The sequence below is a fragment of the Nelumbo lutea genome, chromosome 7 (assembly GCF_056320005.1).
Source record: "Nelumbo lutea isolate HS-2025 chromosome 7, American lotus-T2T, whole genome shotgun sequence".
Taxonomy (NCBI): Eukaryota; Viridiplantae; Streptophyta; class Magnoliopsida; order Proteales; family Nelumbonaceae; genus Nelumbo; species Nelumbo lutea.
Genome location: NC_142690.1, coordinates 27,792,292 through 27,804,422, shown reverse-complemented (window position 1 = coordinate 27,804,422; position 12,131 = coordinate 27,792,292).

Here is a 12,131-nt window from a genome sequence, read left to right as displayed (position 1 = left end):
GTGTTTGTGTTGTATCAAACACCACAAAATCATGAAAAGAAAATGGAAGAATGCACTACTGACCATATGTATATGTATCCCATTTGGGTCCCCATAAGGCCATCTAGTAATAAGCTTAACATTTCCCTTGTAATTTTCCAATGTGGACTCAAGCAAATTAGGAAATTTAAAGTAAGGCTCAAGAGTGGAGGGAAACAAAATTTTGAAATTTTTGGCGAAGGTCAAAGCTTATGTGAGCATGTGACTTGTGTGGGTGTTTGCAAATAAAGACAAAAGACAAAAAGTTAAAATGGCAACTAATCCTACTAAACTTTTGAATCACACTCCAAACAAATTACAATAATCTCCCATATGATTCAAAAATTTAATGCAATGATGAGATTATTGAGTTGAGATGCTAAAACAAAAATGTAATGATGTGTCTTTTGGACTAAGAACCCACATTAGGGTATGCAGTTAGGATCTATAGAGATATGGTGGATTGAGCCTATGAACGAGTTCTCTTTATCGTAGATCTATTGATTTTCTACCCATAGAATTGTCTTATAATTGTTGCATGTTCAACGGGGTGGTACTAAATTGGTCCTGTGTTGTCCTGGTTTCATGAGCTTACTAAAAAATCGACCTAAGTTTTCATGGGAGGCAGCCTCACCTCCAAGCTCACATAGGTGAATCCAAATGTATAATACATGCGTGAATTGCTTAATCACACAATAAGCAATCATGAAATTAGCAATGATTCATTAAGAATATGCAACTCAACGTAAAAGCAACGAGCACTTTAAAGTGAGATAGGGACAAATAATTTAATTGTGCTCAATAAGTCATCTCAATGGGTTGGTGGCATCGTTTTTCCCATATGAATCTAGCTCATGGGATCTCCACTTGCATAGGTTAGGTTTCCATCGCTTATGACCTCTAAAATAACCCTAAGTCCCATACCTCCAGAAGATTCATACATAAGCTTCCTAGGAAGAGCTTTGGTCAAAGGATCTACCAGGTCCTTTTCTAATCATACAAAATCAAGAGAGATTATCCCATTAGAAATTAATCTTTTGACTACATTATGTCTCAATCTGATGTGTTTGTTTTTACCATTATAGGTCCTATTTTTTGCTCGATTAATAGCAACCTAGCAATCACAATGTAGTGAGATAAAAGGGAACTGGTTTTTTATAAAGGAATATCAGCTAAGAGATTTCTTAGCCATTCGGCTTCAGTCCCAACATTTTCTAAGGCTAGAAATTCATATCCCATTGTGGACTTTGTTGTGTAGGTTTGTTTAGATGAAATCCATGACATAGCACCCCCACCAAGTGTAAAACTATAACCACTGGTAGAGTTGGATTCCACATCAGAGATCCAATTTGCATCATTATATCATTCCAGTACTTAAGGATACCCACAATAAAACAGGTCATAATCCATAGTTCCTTTAAGATATTTTAGAAGTCTAACAATAGCATGCTAGTGATCATTATTAGGACAATGAGTATACCTACTTAATTTGCCAATCACATATGCAGTACCAGGGCGAGTTCAATTTTTCAAATACATCAAACTTCCAACAATTCTGGAGTATTCTACTTGAGACATAACATTCCCTTTGTTCTTACCTAAGTGAATACTTGGATCATAAGGAGTTTTAATTGGAGTACTATCAAGCTGACCAAATCTTCTGAGTATTTTCTCAACATAATTTGATTGAGATAACAAAATACCTTTATTGGTTTTATAAATTTTCATCCCTAAGATAACATTAGTTTCACCCAAATCTTTCATATCAAATTTGGACATTAAGAATCTTTTAGTATCTTTCACAACAAACAAGTCAGTTCCCATGATTAACATATCATCAACATATAGGCATATTATAACCCCAGAATTGTCATTAAATTTACTATATACACAAGTATCACTATCATTTATGACAAAACCATTAGAGGATAAAACATTGTTAGATTTTTCATGCAATTGCTTTGGTGCTTGTTTTAAACCATATATGGATTTTACTAATTTGCATACCTTATGTTTTTGTCCTAGAACTTGAAAACCTTCAAGTTGGTTCATATAGATTTCTTCTTCAAGATCTCTATTTGAAAATGCAATTTTTACATCCATTTGATGTTAACACCAGATTATGTATAGAAGCTATGGCTAGGAGTACTCTAATAGTGGAGATTCCGGTTTCTAGTGAGAAAGCATCAAATCACCTCTTTGTTTGTATCCTTTAGTAACCAACCTTGATTTCAATTTATTGATGGTTCCATTAGTCTTAAGCTTTTTCTTGAAGATCCATTTACATCCAATTGGTTTAGCTTCTTTTGGTAAGTCTACTAATTCCCAAGTATAATTTGATAATATAGACTTTAATTCACTATTAATTGCCTCTTTCCAAAAGGCAGCATCAGAAGAAGTTAAGGCCTCTTTATAAGTTTTAGGATCTTTGTCAACTAGGTATGCAAGCATATCATCACCCAAGTTAGTTTCTTTTCTTGTTCTTTTGCTTCTTCTAAGATAAAAAATTTATTCAAAATTATTATCAGGTATTTGGGTGTTAGGTGTTTCAATTAGTTTGCCAATTCTCTTTTCAATATTGGTTTCATCCCTTTTATGGGGAAAGATGGTTTCAAAGAATTATGCATCTTGAGACTCTAAGATAGTATTAGACTCTATAATATTGCCTTCGGATTCTAAGACTAGAAACCTATAAGCTATACTATTTTGTGCATATCAAATAAAAGTACAATTTATTGTTCTTAGTCCAATTTTCTTCTTTTTAGGTTCTGAATTCTAACTTTTGCTAGGTGTAGGTATATAGTGTCCGCTTAGACCCTCAAAGAATATTAAACACTAAATTAACACTACATGGCTGCATGCGAACAACCTACAGTCAACTTTCCTGTTGTGATGAACCCACAATGCACAACAGGTTCTACGATGAACTTACAACGTGTATCGCAGAACCGCGATAAACCTGCGGTTCACTGCACGCCCTCAACGAGCCAACTCATAGCTCGAGCCAAGGGAAACCATAGCCAAACCTGCAATAGGGTTCCACACTTGTTCGGACATGCGATAAACTCACGGCCCGTTAAAGAACTATGCTCAAACGACACCTACATGCGTGACTCCAAAGGGACAAACATGGCAAGGCGCCAAGTGTGACTAACAAGATATCGCCCGCCAAGCGATGATGTCACGAGTGCCACGTCAATTAAAGTAGGGTGCATAAGAGGCGGTAGCATACGTGAGTGATGAGGACTCCCGAGTGAAAGGAAAGTCAATCCTCAGGAAGATCCCCATGAGACATGTGGCAAAGCCCCAGTGGTGAGCCTAATGATTGACAATAAACGTAATATTCCCTTTCTCGATAGGTCATAAGCACCTTTATCTCCTACCTTTTAGGATCTCGGGATCTCCCCCATAAATAGAGATCCTCCTCGTATTGAAATTCATTCAGCATCCAACACTCGATCACCCTTTGCTTTTGGCTCTTTTCCCTAACACCCTTAGTCCGAAAGCCAATCTCCTCAATTCTTGGTCTTTCTCTGTCTTTCAAAGAGATCATCTCCCAACCAAGCCTTACCCTACCTATACTAGGCACCCCCACACTTTCAAGAATTTTAAATTTGGTTTATAACCCTTCCAAAGTTCGAAAGGTGTACTTCCTGTTTTCTTACACATTACAAGTAGTAATTATGGCTTCCCCTACATATTTTGTGGCAAACCATAACTTATTAGCAAATAACTCATCATTTCTTTTAAAATTTTTTTTTTTTTTTTTGCAACTCTATTTGACTCAGGAGAGTAGGGAGCGGTTGTCTCATGTATTATTCCTGTATTTTCACAAAATTTCTAGAAGGATAAAGAATCATATTCTCCTCCCTAATCAGTTTTAAGTCTTTTAATTTTCTTTTCTAATTGCAGTTCAACTTCATTTTTGTACATGTAGAACATTTCTTCTGCTTCATCTTTATTTTTAAGAAGATAAATTTTGGCAAATCTGGAAAAATAATCAACAAAAATTATGTAATATGATTTTCCTCCTCTAGACATAATGCTTTTCATATCTCCTAAGTCACTATGTATTAAGCCAAGTAACCCATTTCCCCTTTGTACTAGTTTGTGACTTTTCTTAGTGAATTTTGATTCTATAGATATTTGACATTTGTTAAGATTGTTTTCTAAAAAATAAGAAATTAATCATATTTGTTTCATTTTCTTTAAGTAAGGAACACTAACATGTCTTGATCTACCATGCTAAATGTCAACTATATAAACATAAGTAGAATCATTTTCATTCATAATTTCAAGTACATTCAAAGCAAACAAACCATTACTGTAGTAACTTTTCCTGACGAAACCCCCATTTTGCTGAGTATAAGCTTATCGAATTCAAATGAGAGTTTTACCCCTACCTTATTGAGTAAGGAGCCTAAAATCAGATTTCTATGGATGTTGGGAACGTGAAGAACATTAGAAAGGGATAGAATTTTCCCAAAAGTCAATTTTAAGAGAACATTTTCTTTGTCAATAACGAGAACAGGCCTAAAATCGCCCAAGAGCACCTGTTCACCTTCTCTAATGGGAGTATAGGATTGGAAACAGGTTTTGTTGTTGCAAATGTCTTGTGGCTTTTGTATCCAAGATCCATTTCTTAGAATTTGCTACCATGTTAACCTCTAAAACAACAACTGCAGCAGTGACATTTGATTCAACCAAACTGATTGAGTTTTTGTCATTGTTGCCATTGCCCAAGTTTTTCTTATTGAATTTGCATTGTAGTGCCCAATGTCCTTGCTTTCTACATTTGTGACAAACACATTTCTTCTTGGAGTTGGGATTGAAGTTTTTCTTGAATTCCTTGTTTTGGTCTCCACTTTTTCCTTCAATTCTTTCATGCTTCTTGCATGCTTTATTTTCAATGAGATTAGCCTCCAAGGACATATCACTAAGTGCATCAGCTCGTTCCTTTTTCATGTTCTTTTCTCCAATTCTAGTGTGAACTACCAATTCTTGTAGTGACATTTCTTCCGCTTCTGTTTTAGATTATTTTTGTAGTACTTCCAAGAAGCAAGGAGCTTCTCAATGAGCCCCAATAATAAATTGCTCTTGGAGCGTGTTTCCTTCATTCTGAAGGTCATTTATGATCATATGGTAGTCATGAATTTATGATGGGATAGATTTCTCCTTAGACATGGCAAAGGACAAGAAATTGCTAATGACATATTTTTTGTCCCCACCATCCACAATAATATATTAAGAGCATTCCAAAATTCAACAACAACGGGGTACAGTCAGTAAACATCAAACAATTGGTTTGTCATAGCATTCAGAAGTGCATACCGACAAATCTTATCAGTGAGAGTCTTGGTTTGAGTTAATGTGAATTTTGTAGGTTCATATAGGTCCTTTGGTGGGGAGTCATCAAGTACATAAGAAACACCATAGATGTCTAACAGAGAGTAAACTTTGTGTTGCCAACGTACAAAATGAGTTCTATTGAAAGGTTCAATTTTTGAGACATCAGGAATTACAATTCTAGTAACTTCCATTGTAAAATTAGAGCAAACACAGATAATAAAGGAAGAACTAATTCTACTTAAGATATTGTGCGTGAAAGTAGACGCTACTGTGAATGTGTAGAGGATATAAAGGTAAATGGAGCTTGAAGACTTATTGGCTTAGGCGTGTATGTAACTCAGTAACCATGCACTCAAAATACTAGGTGGGTAACCCACACCCACACCCCGACTTAGCCCGGTTTGACGCATGCATATGAAATAGAATCCCCAACCACCCCAAGCCATGAGACCATATGTATATGTACTCTATTTGGGTCCCCATAAGGGAATGGCCATCTCCTAGTACTAAGCTTAACACTTCCCTTGTAATTTTCCAATGTGTTGCCAATGTACAAAATGAGTTCCATCGAAAGGTTTAATTTTTGAAACATCAGGAATTACAATTCTAGTTACATCCATTGTAAAATTAGAGCAAACGTAGACAGTAAAGGAAGAACTAATTCTACTTAAGATATTGTGCGTGAAAGTGGATGCTACTGTGAATGTGTAGAGGATATAAAGGTAAATGGAGTTTGAAGGCTTATCGGCTTAGGCGTGTCTGTAACTCAGTAACCGTGCACTCAGAATACTAGGTGGGTAACCCACACCCACACCCCGACTCAATCCGGTTTGACGCATGCATATGAAATAGAATCCCTAACCACCCCAAGCCATGAGACCATATGTATATGTACTCCATTTGGGTCCCCATAAGGGAATGACCATCTCCTAGTAATAAGCTTAACACTTCCCTTGTAATTTTCCAACGTGTTGCCAATGTACAAAATGAGTTCCATTGAAAGGTTTAATTTTTGAAACATTAGAAATTACAATTCTAGTTACATCCATTGTAAAATTAGATTAAACGTAGACAGTAAAGGAAGAACTAATTCTACTTAAGATGTTGTGCGTGAAAGTGGATGCTACTGTGAATGTGCAAAAGATATAAAAGTAGATGGAGTTTGAAGACTTATCGGTTGAGGCATGTCTATAACTCAATAACAATGCACTCAGAATATTAGGCGAATAACCCACACCCACACCCACACTCATGCCCCGACTCGGCCTGCCCAACCACCATAAGGGAAAGGAAACCGTGTGTATATGTACCCCATTTGGGTTCCCATAAGGGAAAGGCCATCTCCTAGTAATAAGCTTAACACTTCCCTTGTAATTTTCCAATATAGGATTCAAGCAAATTAGGAGATTAAAAGTTAGCTCAAGAGTCGGTGAAACAAAATTTTGAAATTTTTGGCAAAGGTCAAAGCTTATGTGAGTATGTGACATGTGTGGGTATGTATAAATAAATAGGAAAGACAAAAAGTTAAAATGACAAAACTAACCCTATTAAACTTTTGAATCACAGTCCAAACAGATTAACACAGTAACAACCCTTCCCTCCCAGAACGTGATGAGAAGGAAAAGAAGGAACAAAATCCATTTAAATCCGATCTTGTAGCTTGTCGGCCTTGACTGTTGCATTTGCCTGAGCTATGGCAAGTCTTCCTGCGGTCTTGAAATCGAAGATGCAATTGTGCTTTTCTAGGTAGCGGTGTAGCGAGCAGAATGTTCTCCCACACCTGCAGGTGAATCCCAGTAACCCCACATGCTTGATACAGTTTGAGCAACGGTTCGCCAGTGTTTTCCGGCCACCGACCAATGATGCAGAAGAAGATGTCATTGAAGGTGATGCCGACGACGAAGATGAAGAGACGATTGGGTGGCCACATTCTCTAATCTCCACCGTGGCCCTTGGAATAGATTATCCTTACAAAGATGGTCTCTGTAACACTTAGAACAGAGGTTCTGATTTGTTGGTGTCCCGAAAAACTCACATCCATTAGCGCACAGTCGTGGCTGCTCGGGAGCTTCAGACCTCTCAGAAGCCATGTCTTCGCTCTTGCTATCTCTGGGAGATGCTGGTTTTGGTGCAACTGAGTACGTTGAGTCGTCTTGCCTTAGATTGTTGTCTGTGTAGTTCTCAAATCTTCTATATTTAAAAGGAGAAGAAAGAAACCCAATTCCTATACCCAGTCGGATTTTTACGAAGAATAGAAACCTCTGTTCTAACTAGTGAATATCAAAGAAAGCATCTCCTAATTAAGATTCAATTCCTAAAGATCATAGTTTAGAAGCTTAACGGAAATATGACTGGAGTTTGTTTTCCCAAAAATGAAAAAAGAAAATCTTTTTGGACTCTATCAATCTTTGTCCAAGGTTCAAGCCTGATTTACCCAAAAGCTTTGTCCAAACTAAAAATTGACACAGTTGATTTGGGCCTTGAGTTAGTTACTTGGGTTTGGGGGGAAAACGGGCCGAACATGACCCGATCCAAAAAGGTCCTATCCTGATTCCAATCAAATTCAAACAAGGATTCGAATTTTAATTTAAATCATATGAATTATTTATTGGATCTGATTCGGATAGACTCCAATTTGAATCCGGTCCGATCCATTTGCATCCTAGTTCAGGCAAGCCTATCAAACTAAAACATATCTAAATAAATGATAATCACCTTCATTTTTTTGGAAACCTTGGAAATGTCAAGTGAGAAATGGGTGTGACTTTAACTCTTAAGTAGCATATGCTAACTCTAAAGTTTGATGTCTGAATTCTGAAATAGGGTATAATTGAGTCGAGTCAATTGGAGTATTCAAAAAATATAAATCTCCAAACTCGATTCAAGCTCAATCAAGTTTCATGTATTCGGATCGAACTCAACTCGAGTTGATATTCATGAGCTACTCGAGCTTGGCTCAATGAAGTTCTAGGTTAGAATCCTAGAGTTACCAGTAGAATGCATGACACGAACAATTGGGGAGAACTTAGGGAAACAAACAAGGGAAGTCTATTAGACTATTATGCCCTTAGCTCTAATCAAATTGATGTACATAAACAATTATCAATAAATGACTAAAGTAAATTATTGTTTCATATTCTTATCAGTGTATTTTTTTGTGAAATACTCCTTAAGCTAGACATTTATGAGACTAGTGGGTTGCACTAGTGGAGCAACTTGTCTCAACTGCTAGGGTTGGACTCTAAGCACAACCAATAGGTGTTTAAAAGAAATACCAACTCGAATCAATTTTTAGTAATGCCCTAGACTTTGGAGATAGATAGGCAAAACTAGAAAGTTGCACTTAATTCCAGACTTGATTATGATACTGCACTAGGTATCAGACTGAATTATCTTTAATGTGCCAACCAATGAGATCCATCAAGGGTGAAATACCTGGACATGTTGGGGCAGTTTGGGAAATTACTTAAGTGAGTGATCATAGTGATAAGACCAACCCCTTTATCAAATAAAGTGAATATTAGGCTTTACACTCTCTCTGATGGAAACTGAAACTGCTAGCAGTGGATTTCAATTGTATTTGAAATTCGATTTGTAGAATATATTTAAATGTTATATTACCATTTTATGAAAAATGTTTGCAAAATGTTTTAATCTAAAATCCATCCGAGCAGAGAGTGTGGTGTTGCATTTTGTAGTTAAGGAAGAGGTCATTCTTTATGGGCAGTGTCCTGATGATTATGGGCCAAGAGATTAGGTGTAAGAGACCATTACAGGGTTGATTGCCTAATAGGTTTCATCTTACATAAGTCCATTATCCTTAAGTCTTCATAGGGTGACTGAATCTAATGATCATTTAGGTGTAAATGTTGGGTCCAAATTGAGCCCAAGCTGATTGGGTCAGGGGTTCATTGCCTTGAGTAGTGAATTCGGCCTAACCTCTTTCAAAGGTAGGGTTGAACCCTCATAAACTTGCGTGAGGCCTTTGTGGGTACAATGCCATACAGTATTTAGGCCCAAAGTGGCCATGCAACACCTTGAGACATAAAACATTAGTGAAAATGGGCCTAAGGCCCATTACTAATATGATTAGTTAAGTGATCACATGACTAGGGTTGAAAATGGGCATGGATCTGGGTATGAAGCACTTATCTTCTTAAGAAAATAATACTTATCAATTAAAGATAAAGTTGGATCAGCCACTAATTGGATTAGGAGAATGCTTTATATAAGGGACTAAGAGGGGAGGGGTGAACCAACCATTTTCTCCATTCTCTTGTCTCCCAAAAACCCTAGTTTGACCTAGCTTTGATAAGGGCTGATTTTTATTAGTTTTCCACTTTGTTAAACATCAAGGCATATCAGGTTCAAAAACCCACTTCAATCCAAGCAAGTTAGAGACTAGTTTTGCTGAAATGGTGTTGTTGAATGAATCGGCTTCACATACACACTGCACCATCCTTAGTTGAAGGGCGATTTTAAGACTGATATTGGGTGTGAACTACCACTCTAGGAGTTGTGCATTGTGGTCTCCATATTAGGTATTATCATTTTTAATTTGGGTTTCAAATCTGATTTGGTTTAGCGCAAGATCGACCCCAAAATTTCAAATTTCAAAATCACTAGGAAATCAGCTCCCGAGTTGAGTTAGAAATTTTTTTGAAAATGCAGTCAGCCACCAAACCTGGTTCAGCCATGTCAAACCTGATTTCTAATCCTTCCAACAAAGTTATCTTGACCAAAGATCCCTGTGTGATAAACACAAAAAATGATTTACAAGTGGGACTTTTCCTCAGGGTTTGTGTGGAAATTGATGTGTCTCAAACCACTTGTATGTGCGGTGCACAAAAATCTACCAAATGGTAAAGTTAAATGGTATCATGTCCAAATGGTACCAAATGGTATCATATCCGATTCTTCTAGCAAATGGTAAAAGAATCGAATATCTACAAACCAACTATGAAAAATTATGGGGAATAGATGTCTTAAACATGTTTAAAAACCATAAATTTTGTTTAGAAGCGACATGCATCCAAAGGCTATAGCCCTTAGCTGAAATAAAAAATGAGTAACGAAGATCAAAAGTTCATCAATGGCGATGAACATGTAGCAATTCAACAACGTTTAGAGAGGTGTGGGTCAAGAGTGTTGAAGGTGCTTTGACTAGAGACCACCCGAAAAACCTTAGTCTTGGATCATCGTGACAACTATTTCCTGACGAGATTAATCATCCAGCAAGCCCAACTAGATCGGGTTTTCCGATGGGAGAAATCTTGTAATTTTCTCTCTATCCAAATCAACTGGTAGAAGAACTGGTAGGTGAAGGCAAAAAGGTAGAAGTGGCAACTTGGTGGGCAGGAAACCTCAAATCAGAGTCAAACCATTGAGAGTTGGGATCTCCTACCCATACAAACTCTGCCCACGTTTATCACAGCCACACATATAAAACATCTCATCCTCTACCTAGTATTATGCAGGGGGAGATGTTCCCAATTCACAGGGGGTAGTGTGTTGTGGGTAGAGGTGGGTAGAGTTCTCGTGGGTAGGAGAACATGAGAATGTGGACCCAAAACCAAACAAATGGACTGAATGTGGACCCAAGTCATATTCTGGGGAAAAAGAGAATCCGAGAAGAACATGAGAGTTCAAGTGAATAAGAAAGTGAGGATAGAGTGGAAATTATAGGAGAAAACTAAACATTGAACAAACAGATGTTGATTTTGTGCCTGACTCACAAAGGTTTAATCAGGAAGGGAACACTCTAAGGGTTGAATAATCTATAGTTCCCGTCATGCAAGGGAAGTTGATATAGTTGGAGCTGGGCCAGATTATGGACGTGCATACATGAAGAAACAAACTTGCTATTTTCAGTGACAAAGTGCAGGAAGGAGATATGGATGTTAGTGAATGTAAATTTAGCAATTTGTGTTTCTCAACATCTAACTACTTGCCTCACAAGATGTCTGTATTATTTTGCTGATCTAAAATTAGAAAATGTGTTTTGAAGAAGTGCAAAATATTTGAGGGGATAAAAGAGGTTACAAAAAGGAAAAGAAAATGTCTGATTTTTTTTATTTGTTAAAAATACCAGGAAAATCTGGAAAAGAAGAAAGCCAAAAGAAAATCTCAAAATGAGGGGAATGGAATTGCATCTCATTTCAAGAACTGGTGGTAGGAATAAGTCAAAGTTTTTGGTCTTTGGGTCTGCATCAATATTTTCTGATGTTGTTAGGGTGTGGGTGGTTGCCTTTTCTCAGCCCCTAAGGGGCAATGTTAATCCTCAGTTGGAATTGTCAAGGGCTAGACTCACCTATGACAATCCGAGCCCTATAAAGGACATTTTTTGATGTTCAACTTTATATAATCTTTCTAATAAAAAAAATGTTCCTTGTTAGTTTGTAAAAACAAAATTCTTTGGATCAATCAGTGGGATTGCTAGGGAGTTGATGTTGTAGGACTGTCTAATGGTTTAGTAGTGTTTTGAGACTCTAGCCTTACTGTCAAAATAAAGTCAGCCAATGAAAGAACGATCTTGGCATCTGTGAAGGAAAAATAGGCTAAAGAACAGAATATTTCTATTATGTATGGTGAGCCTAATAGGAAAAAAAAGGACTTTCTACAATTATGGCACTCTATAGCCAGTTGGATAAGAAGTAGGGGTGGCCACGAGCCGAGCTCTTCATGAGTTACTCAAGTTCCGCTCGAGTCGGCTCAGTTCCAATCGAGTTTCGAGTCAAGTTCGAGCCCAATTTATAGGCTCGATT